We start from the raw sequence: 7,855 nt of genomic DNA on the forward strand, positions 1-7,855 counted from the left end.
GTGCACGAAGTCGGAGCCCGGTTTGCCCCGGGTGCGCACCTCGCGTGCACCTTCGCCGCGGTGGGCACCATGGCGTGCACGAAGTCGGAGCCCGGTTTGCCCCGGGTGCGCACCTCGCGTGCACCTTCGCCGGGGTGGGCACCTCGGCTGGGTTGCGCGCCCTGGTGCGCACCAAGGAGCGCTCCGAAGTGTGCTCCAAGGTGCGGCGTGCACGAAGTCGGAGCCCGGTTTGCCCCGGGTGCGCACCTCGCGTGCACCTTCGCCGCGGTGGGCACCATGGCGTGCACGAAGTCGGAGCCCGGTTTGCCTCGGGTGCGCACCCCGCGTGCACCTTCGCCGGGGTGGGCACCTCGGCTGGGTTGCGCGCCCTGGTGCGCACCAAGGAGCGCTCCGAAGTGTGCTCCAAGGTGCGGCGTGCACGAAGTCGGAGCCCGGTTTGCCCCGGGTGCGCACCTCGCGTGCACCTTCGCCGCGGTGGGCACCTTGGCTGGGTTGGGCACCATTGAGCGCTCCGAAGTGTGCTCCAAGGTGCGCACCATGGCCCTCCAAGGTGCGCAGCATGGCGTGCACGAAGTCGGAGCCCGGTTTGCCCCGGGTGCGCACCTCGCGTGCACCTTCGCCAGGGTGGGCACCTCGGTGCGCACACCTTCTCAATGTTTTCTTGCCTTTTCTGGAAATTGGTGAAGGCAGCGCATCAAAGGTGCGCACCTCGGTGTGCTCCGAGGTGCGAACCCGAGAGCGCTCCGAGGTGCCCACGAAGTCGAAAGTCGGGTTAATTGCATTGTTTTCCCCGGGTGCGCTCCGAGGTGCGCAACATCGGTGCGCACCAAGGAGGGCTCCGAAGTGTGCTCCAAGGTGCGCACGATTCGGAGCTCGGTTTGCCCGGGGTGCGCACACCTTGGCTGGGTTGCGCACCCTTTGTGCGCTCCAAGGTGCGCACGAAGTCGGAGCTCGGTTTGCCCCGGGTGCGCACCTTCGCCAGGGTGCGCACCTTGATGCGCACGCCTTGGCTGGGCTGCGCACCTTGGTGGGCGCCATGGTGCGCACCTTTCGTGCGCTCCAAGGTGCGCACGAAGTCGGAGCTCGGTTTGCCCCGGGTGCGCACCTTGGTGGGCGCCATGGTGCACTCCGAGGTGCCCAAGATTGGTGCGCAACAAGGAGCGCTCCGAAGTGCGCTCCAAGGTGCGCAGGTGCGCGCGAAGTCGAAAGTTGGGTTAATTGTCCGGTTTGCCTCGGGTGCGCACCTTGCGTGCACCTTCGCCAGGGTGGGCGCCTTGGTGCGCACACCTTGGCTGGGCTGCGCACCCGGGCGCGCACACCTTGGCACCCGCGTTTCCTTCATTTTAAATTTTTTTTTTTTACAATCTCTCAAGTGGGAAATTCTATAATCTCAACTTTTTTTGCCTTTTCAGGAAACTTTTGAATGGAGCGCATCATTGGTGCGCTCCGAAGTGTGCTCCAAGGTGGGCACCTCTGGTGTGCTCCAAAGCTCTCTCCAGCTGCGTGCACCTGCCCCGGCCGCGCACCCGGCCCCGCCCAGCTTCGCTCACCTGTCCCGGGCGTCTGGTGCGGAACCTTAGAGTAAGAAACATCACCGTGCACCTTGGCCAACGTGCGCGACTCGACCGAGCGCGCACTGGCCGAGGTGCACACCGATTTCACCTGGGTGCGCGCGCAGCACCTCGGGCGCACCGGGGTGCGCGCACAACGCCCGGGTTGCACCGTGGCCTGTGTGCTCGGGGCGCCTCGGGTGCGCGCTCGGTGTCGCCCCCGCGCGCGCGGTAGTGCGGGCAGCGCACCCCGGCCCGGCCCGGCCCCGACGAGAACGCAAACGGGCAAAAGGTTTATTCAAATAGCATTGCGACGCCCGGCGAAAAACTAAGAAAGGGTGCAACACCGGGACTTCCCGGGAGGTCACCCATCCTAGTACTACTCCGGCCCAAGCGCGCTTAACTGCGGAGTTCTGATGGGATCCGGTGCACTAACGCTGGTATGATCGCACCCGTTATGAGCTTGTCGCAGTGTGTACTTAGCAAACCGCGACCCACGTGCGAATCCACCCCGGCCACCCACCCCCGTCGAGGTGCACACCCTCCCTCGCGAAGTGCGCCCCGTTCGCCAAGTGTGAGCCCTGCCCGGGTGCGCGCACCTTGCTAGGGCGTCGGGTGTGCACCCGGCCCGGCCTACGTGCGTGCACCTGGACGGGGCGTCGTGTGCGTGCAGTGTCCCGTCTGCAACGCGGTGCCCACACACCACCTCGGGCGCAACGACCTGCGCTCACATGTGGGCCGAGTGCACCTTGGTGCATGTTCGGGGCGCCTCGGGTGCACGCTCGATCTTGCCCCGGTGCACCAAGGCGCTCGGTTTGCCCCGGGTGCGCACTTGGTGCAAGGTGGGCACCCAAAATAGGGATCAAGCACCAAAACACAAGTTTCGGGATGCAAAATGGGACCCAAGGACCACAAATGCGTTCCAAGACCCATGATGGGTCCACGAGAACAAAAATGTGTTCCGAGACTTAATAAACAAATATTGGGTTTTAGGAGAAGAAACATGCTCTGATGCCCAAAACGAGAATCGACCCCGAAAAGGCCACAGGCCAAAAGTGGGATGCGAGACAAAAAAAAATGGGACCCGAGGACCAAAATTGGGTTCCCAGGTCGAAGACAGGGCAACCGGACAAGAAACGACCTCTAAGGCTCGAAATGAGTCCCGACGACTAAAACTTGACAAGAAGCACCCATCAGGCACCCAACTCGACACCCATGGGATGCCGACCCACCCGGGCTTCCACCTAGCACACCTTGGCACCCACCCACCCTCGCACCCAACCTCGCACCCAACTTAGCACCTTTGAACCCACATTGGCACTCACCCTGACCCTGGCACCTTGGAACCCACATTGGCACTCACCTTGACCCTGGCACCCACCTTTGCACTCACCTTGGGACCCACCCTGGCTCCCACCTCGGCACCCACCCAGACACCCACCTTGGTTCCTTGGCACCCACCTTGGATCCTTGGCACCCACCCCGACACCCACCTTGGCACGCAACTTGGCTACTTGCCACCCACCTTGGCTCCTTGACGCCCACCCCGACAACCACCCCGTGACCTACCCTGGCTAGGGTTGGTGCACACCCACCCTGGTGCCCACCTTGGCACCCACCCCATGACCCACCTTGGCACGCACCTTAGTACCCACCCTGTTACCCACCCTAGGACCCACCCCGTGACCCACCTTGGCCAGGGTGGGTGCACCCACCCTGGTGCCCACCTTGGCACCCACCCATCCTAGCACCCAGCCTGTGACCGGGCTTGGAACCCAACCTTGCACCCGTCTTGGCCAGTGTGGGTGCGCACCCATCCTGGCACCCACGTTGTGACACACCCTTTAACCCACGCACCCTAGCAGCCACGTTGGCACCCACCTTGGAACACAACCTAGCAACTTGGCACCCACCCCGTGACCCACCTTGGCATCCACCATAGCAGTCGCCCACTTGGCACCCACCTTGGAACCCAAGTTGGCACCCACCTCGGCACCCACCTTGACACTTGTGGACCCACCTTGCCACTCACCCTAGCATCGACCCATCCTAGCACCCACCCTGGCACCTTTGCACCCTAGCACTCACCCATCCTAGCACCTAACCTGTGACCCACCTTGACACTCACCCTCGCACCCACCTTGGAACCCAACCTAGCACCCACCCACCCTGACACCAACCCTAGCACCTACCCACCCTTGCACCCACCCTGTGACCCATCTTGGCACCCACCCATCCTACCACTCAACCTATCACCCACCTTCTCACCCACCTTGGCATCCACCTTAGCACCCACCCACACTGGCACCTTGGCACCCACCTCGGGCAAGGTGGGTGCACACCCACCCTGACACCCAATTTAGAACCAACCGAGCATGTTACCCACCTTGGCACCCACATTGCAGCCCACCCTAGTACCCACCCTATGACCCACATTGGCATCCACACCCTAGCACCCAGGCACCTCGACACCCGCCTTGACACGCACCCTAGCACTAAACCTGTGACCCACCTTGGAACTCACCCTAGAACCCACCCACCCTGTGAACCACCTTGGCATCCACCTTAGCACCCACCCACCTTGGCACCCACTCTAGCACTCACCCATCCTAACACCCAACTTGTTACCCACCTTGGCACCCGCCCTCGCGTCCACCTTGAAACCCACCCTAGCACCCACCCACGCAGGAGCCCACCTTGGCACCCAACCTAACACCCACGCATCCTGGCACCCAACTTGTGACCCACCTTGGAACCCACCCTAGTACCCACCTTTGAACCCACTATATCACCAACCCACCTTGGCACCCACCCTATGACCCTCTTTGGAATCCACCCTAGCACGCACCCACCCTGGCACCCACCATGGAGCGCACCCTAGCACCCACCCACCTCGGCACGCACCTCAACACCCACCTTGGTGTGCGCACTGCGCCAACCTCTCAAAGACCCTATGTGGTGCGCTCCAAAGTGTACACCTTTGGTGCGCTCCAAGGTGCGCACCTTTGGTGCACACCGAGGTGCACACCAAAGTGTGCACCGAGGTGAGCACCAAAGTGCACTCCAAGGTGCACACCAAGGCGTGCACCTTTGGTGCGGTCAATGCAAACGAATTCGGAAGTTGGGGTCGATGTCCTAATCGCTGCTGCAGACTACACGTATGAGAATCGGACAAATAGCTTTATATAGGGGAGGTGTTGCGTTTGATGGGTCGACTCCCCTGGTTGTGTGCACTGCACCAACTTCAAAGACCCTGTCTTGTTTAAGAAGTCAAAAGTTGGGGTGGATGTCCTAATCATTGCTGCAGTCTACGCATGTATGAGAATCAGACAAATAGCTTATATAGGGGAGGTGTTGCATTCGGTGGGTTGACTCCCCTGGTTGTGCGCACTGCGCCAACCTCAAAGACCCCGCATAGCAGAAGAAGTCGGAAGTCGGATTTTGGTGAGCACCAAGGCGTGCACCTTTGGTGCGGTCAACGCAGACGAATTCAGAAGTTGGGGTGGATGTCCTAATCGTTGTTGCAGGCTACACATGTATGAGAATCAGACAAATAGCTTATATAGGGGAGGTGTTGGGTTTGATGGGTCAACTCCCTTGGTTGTGCGCATTACGCCAACCTCAAAGACCTTGTTTTCGTTAAGAAGTCAAAAGTTGGGGTCAATGTCCTAATGGCTCCTGTAGGCTACACATGTATGAGAATCGGACAAATAGCTTATATAGGGGAGGTGTTGGGTTTGATGGGTCGACTCCCCTGGTTGTGCGCATTACGTCAACCTCAAAGACCTTGTTTTCGTTAAGAAGTCAAAAGTTGGGGTCGATGTCCTAATTGCTCCTGTAGACTACACATGTATGAGAATCAGACAAATAGCTTATATAGGGGAGGTGTTGGGTTTGATGGGTTGACTCCCCTAGTTGTTCGCATTACACCAACCTCAAAGACCTTGTTTTCGTTTAGAAGCCGAAAGTTGGGGTCGATGTCCTAATTGCTCCTGCAGGCTACGCATGTATGAGAATCAGACAAATAGCTTATATAGGGGAGGTGTTGGGTTTGATGGGTCGACTCCCCTGGTTGTGCGCATTGCGCCAACCTCAAAGACCCTGCATTGCGGATGAAGTCGAAAGTCAGAGTTTGGTGTGCTACAAGGTGTGGTCGAAGGTGCTCACCTAGGTGTGCACCTTTGGAGCGCAGGAAAAGTGCCCTCCAAAAGTGCGCACCTTTGGAGTGCACAAAAGTGCCCTCCAAAAGTGCGCACCTTTGGAGCGCACAAAAGTGCCCTCCAAAAAGTGCCCTCCAAAAGTGCGCACCTTTGGAGCGCACAAAAGTGCCCTCCAAAAAGTGCCCTCCAAAAGTGCGCACCTTTGGAGTGCAGAAAAGTGCCCTCCAAAAAGTGCCCTCCAAAAGTGTGCACCTTTGGAGTGCACAAAAGTGCCCTCCAAAAGTGCGCACCTTTGGAGCGCAGAAAAGTGCCCTCCAAAAAGTGCCCTCCAAAAGTGCGCACCTTTGGAGCGCAGAAAAGTGCCCTCCAAAAAGTGCCCTCCAAAAGTGCGCACCTTTGGAGCGCAGAAAAGTGCCCTCCAAAAAGTGCCCTCCAAAAGTGCGCACCTTTGGAGCGCAGAAAAGTGCCCTCCAAAAAGTGCCCTCCAAAAGTGCGCACCTTTGGAGCGCACAAAAGTGCCCTCCAAAAAGTGCCCTCCAAAAGTGCGCACCTTTGGAGCGCACAAAAGTGCCCTCCAAAAGTGCGCACCTTTGGAGCGCACAAAAGTGCCCTCCAAAAGTGCGCACTTTTGGTGCGCACCAAGGCGCTGGTTCGGTCGTTGCAGGCGAGTTCGGAAGTTGGGGTCGATGTCCTGAGCGGAGGTGCAAACTACACAGGTGTCGGAATCGGACAAATAGCTTATATAGGGGAGGTGTATGCTTCGATGGGTCGACTCCCCAGGTTGAGCGCACCGCGCCAACCTCAAAGACCCTACGGTATGGATGAAGTCGGAAGTTGGGTCCGATGACCGATTCGATTAGTAGGTATGCTCATGAGGTCGGAATTTGGGTCCGATGACCTGCCATGTGCAGGAAGGCGAATGTTGGCACTGTGCGTTGCAAGGTGCACACCAAGGTGCTGGTGCGGTCTTTTTAGTCGAGTTCGGAAGTTGGGGTCGATGTCCTGATCGGAGGTGCAAGCTACACAGGTGTGGGAATCGGACAAATAGCTTATATAGGGGAGGTGTATGCTTCGTTGGGTCGACTCCCCGGGTTGAGCGCACCGCGCCAACCTCAAAGACCCTACGGTATGGATGAAGTCGGAAGTTGGGTCCGATGACCGATTCGATATGTAGGCATACTCGCGAGGTCGGAATTTGGGTCCGATGACCTGCCATGTGCAGGAAGGCGAATGTTGGCACTGTGCGTTGCAAGGTGCGCACCAAGGCGCTGGTTCGGTCGTTGCAGGCGAGTTCGGAAGTTGGGGTCGATGTCCTGATCGGAGGTGCAAACTACACAGGTGTGGGAATCGGACAAATAGCTTATATAGGGGAGGTGTATGCTTCGTTGGGTCGACTCCCCGGGTTGAGCGCACCGCGCCAACCTCAAAGACCCTACGGTATGGATGAAGTCGGAAGTTGTGTCCGATGACCGATTCGATATGTAGGCATACTCGCGAGGTCGGAATTTGGGTCCGATGACCTGCCATGTGCAGGAAGGCGAATGTTGGGACTGTGCGTCGCAAGGTGCGCACCAAGGCGCTGGTGCCGTCGTTGCAGTCGAGTTCGGAAGTTGGGGTCGATGTCCTGGTCAGAGGTGCAAACTACACAGGTGTGGGAATCGGACAAATAGCTTATATAGGGGAGGTGTATGCTTCGATGGGTCGACTCCCCGGGTTGAGCGCACCGCGCCAACCTCAAAGACCCTACAGTATGGATGAAGTCGGAAGTTGGGTCCGATGACCGATTCGATACGTAGGCATATTGGCGAGGTCTGAATTTGTGTCCGATGACCTGCCATGCGCAGGAAGGCGGAATTTGGGTCCGATGACCGAGTTGATGGCGTGCCATGCGCAGAAAGGCGGAATTTGGGTCCGATGACCGAGTTGATGTTGATGGCCCGCCATGCACAGGAAGGCGGAATTTGGGTCCGATGACCGATTTGAAGGCGTGCCATGCGCAGAAAGGCGGAGTTTGGGTCCGATGACCGAGTTGATATTGATGGCCCGCCATGCGCAGGAAGGCGGAATTTGGGTCCGATGACCTGACATACGCATGGAGTCCGACTCGGGGGCCGATGTTCGATTCGATGACTTGCATTGTGGGTA

The 7,855-nt window shown here is 58.7% G+C and overlaps 1 non-coding gene across 1 annotated transcript; it reads right to left on the minus strand.

Annotated features, from left to right (window-relative positions):
- Window positions 1-1,885: 1,885 nt before the first annotated feature.
- On the minus strand, window positions 1,886-2,004 carry LOC131872920 (5S ribosomal RNA). Its single transcript, XR_009370980.1, has one exon. It is a non-coding gene; the product is annotated as a 5S ribosomal RNA (ribosomal RNA).
- Window positions 2,005-7,855: the final 5,851 nt, after the last annotated feature.

The sequence above is a fragment of the Cryptomeria japonica genome, unplaced genomic scaffold (genome assembly GCF_030272615.1).
Source record: "Cryptomeria japonica unplaced genomic scaffold, Sugi_1.0 HiC_scaffold_889, whole genome shotgun sequence".
Lineage (NCBI taxonomy): Eukaryota > Viridiplantae > Streptophyta > Pinopsida > Cupressales > Cupressaceae > Cryptomeria > Cryptomeria japonica.